Raw genomic sequence first — 2,839 nt, forward strand, 5'->3', positions numbered from 1 at the left:
CAAAGGAATAAATTTTATTTAACTATCATGGTGGTTGTTAAACACTGAAAAGGTTCCTCCAACTCAATCCCAATTAAACATCATCATTAAACCCAATCAAATTATATTTAGAGTGATGAGATCAACATGATAATCCAAGAACTAGATACTCAAAACGTCCATAACCGGGGACACGGCTAACCATGATTAGTTTGTACACTCTACAGAGGTTTGCGCACTTTTCCCCACAAGACTCGAATACATCCATGGTCGGAGATTCGAGACACAGTCTTTCTGAAGCATTAACTCTCTACTCTGGATAGATAGTACCACCTACAACCCACTACATCTGCTAGTCTACCTCTTCAAGAGATTCATGCAACTTACTCAACTATGCCAGAGCCCATCATGGCTTGTGGCTGCACACAGAAGTTTCTAGCATGAATAATCTTATGATCCCTTTGAGCCTGGGTGACGGGCTGTAGGATGATCACACGGGTACTCCGGGATATCCTAGGACAACACTGGATTCTTCAGGTGCCCTGACAACCACTGGGTACTCCATGGTGCCTCAAGCAATCCACCCAGATGTGTATTTAAGTAGACACCTTAATTTAACCATTAATTAACAATACTATCTGTCATGGATACACTCACCCAAACCACGTCTATGAGCATAGCATAGCAATATAAGTATAACGTAAAAGTAACTCCGAAAGGTTGGATAATAAACAGGACAATAGGTACTACCTCATCTACTTCCCAAAACCCACATGTTAATCAGATCCTAACCATGCAATTGTTTGAGGATTGATCTAATGCAGTAAAATTGGGTAGTAAAGAGGTATGATCAAAGTGTTACTTGCCTTGCTGATGATCCGTGAAACCTAGAGACTCGTAGTAGCACGCTTCGCACTCCGGGTACTCTATCGCAAACAAACAAGCATACAATAAGCACTCAACTAGAAGCACGGGTAAAACTCAAATAAGAGATCTAACCAGAGATTTCAACTTAAGAACTTTGGTTTGCAAAAAGAATCAAATCAAACGAAACAACGACACTCAAACTTCAAAAGAAACAAGATCCGTTTACTAATCTGGACTTAAGTCCAATTTTACAGTTCCAAAATCTTGTTCAAGTTGATTAAACGGAAAGAGGGCTTCGAAATGAAGATCTAGGCGCTTGAATCGCCTGATTCCGATAAACGAGCGAAAAGATAAACAACGAAAATCAGGGCAGAAATCGCGATCGAAAATAATCGCGAAAAAACCCTGGAAAAAGAAAAACTGACAAACAGGCTAACGAACAAACGTTCGCTGTCTGCGGCTAACGGGTGAAAACTGTTTGTTAAAATGAACGTACGAACGGGCATTCGCTAAATAACTAAATCGGGGAAAACATAGAACCGATCTAAAATAAAAATAATCGAGGGTTTCTAAAAAATGAACAGTTTTCTAACGAAAACTGGCGGCTGCCTCGGTTCGCGTGACAGCGGCTGCGGCGGCGGGCAACTCTGGCAACAGCGGCATCCAGCGGCGGCGGCAGGGTCGGTGGCGAGGGCGGCGTCCGGCGGCGGCGGGGCGGTGGCTGGCATGGGTGGCGGCGCGAGCGGCGGCGGCATTCGGCGGCGGTGGCGGGTTAGGGTTAGGGTTTCGGTGGGGTGGGCTGGTGGCTATGGTGGCTCAGGCCTCGCGAGTTATAAAGGCCGGACGGGTCGAGTCCTAGTCGGGCACGGCCCAGCTAGGTTGGTTGACTTTTTTAAACAAAATCCGCTCAGAAAAACGAAGAAAATAAATACTAAACAGACTCCAAAAATCCTGAAATAAATTTTCCCCGTCCTCAAAATATATAGCGGACAGAGTGAACATTTATTTGGGTCTCTAATGCAATTTTGGAAAACGCATATTTTTCCTAATTCAAATAAAATAGCAATAAAACTCTGAATAAAATACTTATTTGATTTTCATATTTAACCTCCAATATTTCTTTATTTTGGGGAAGTCATTTTATCCCCTCCCTTTTATTTTCATAATGGAAATATTCAAAGAGAAAAATAATTAAAATCAAACGATCCTCTTTTCAAAATTTGAGAAAAACTCAAATATGAAAATAACGAAATACCCAACTCTCTCCGTGGGTCCTTGAGTTGCGTAGAATTTCCAGGATCAACCCAAAATGCAATAAAATATGATATGCAATGATGATCTAATGTATAACATTCCAAATTGAAAATTTGGGATGTTACAAAACCTACCCTCCTTAAGATGAATCTCACCCTCGAGATTCGGGTTGGCTAGAAAAAAGGTGTGGGTGGTCCTTCCGTAGGTCTTCCTCTCGTTCCCAGGTGGCTTCATCCTCGGTATGGTGGCTCCACTGAACTTTGCAGAACTTGATAACCTTGCTGCATGTGACTCGACTAGCAAACTCAAGAATCTTGACTGGTTTCTCCTCATAGGTCAAATCACTATCCAACTGAACCACTTCTAGTGGCACTGTATCTCTCAGAGGAATATCGGCCATCTATACGTGGCACTTCTTCAACTGGGAAACGTGGAACACATCATGATCTCCTGACAATCCTTCCGGTAATTCCAACTTGTAAGCAACCTCTCCCATACGTTCCAAAACTTCGTATGATCACACAAAACGTGGCGCTAGCTTTCCCTTAACTCCAAAATATTTAACTCCTCGAAGTGGGGACACACAAAGATATACTCTTTCTCCGAATTCGTAGACTGTCTCCTTGCATTTAGAATCTGCATAGCTCTTCTGCCTGGACTGGGCTACCTTGAGTCTATCGTGAATCAGCTTAACCTTCTCTTAAGACTCTTTAATCAAATCTGGTCCAACCAACTGACG

This window comes from Triticum aestivum, chromosome 3B (assembly GCF_018294505.1).
Source record: "Triticum aestivum cultivar Chinese Spring chromosome 3B, IWGSC CS RefSeq v2.1, whole genome shotgun sequence".
Taxonomy (NCBI): domain Eukaryota; kingdom Viridiplantae; phylum Streptophyta; class Magnoliopsida; order Poales; family Poaceae; genus Triticum; species Triticum aestivum.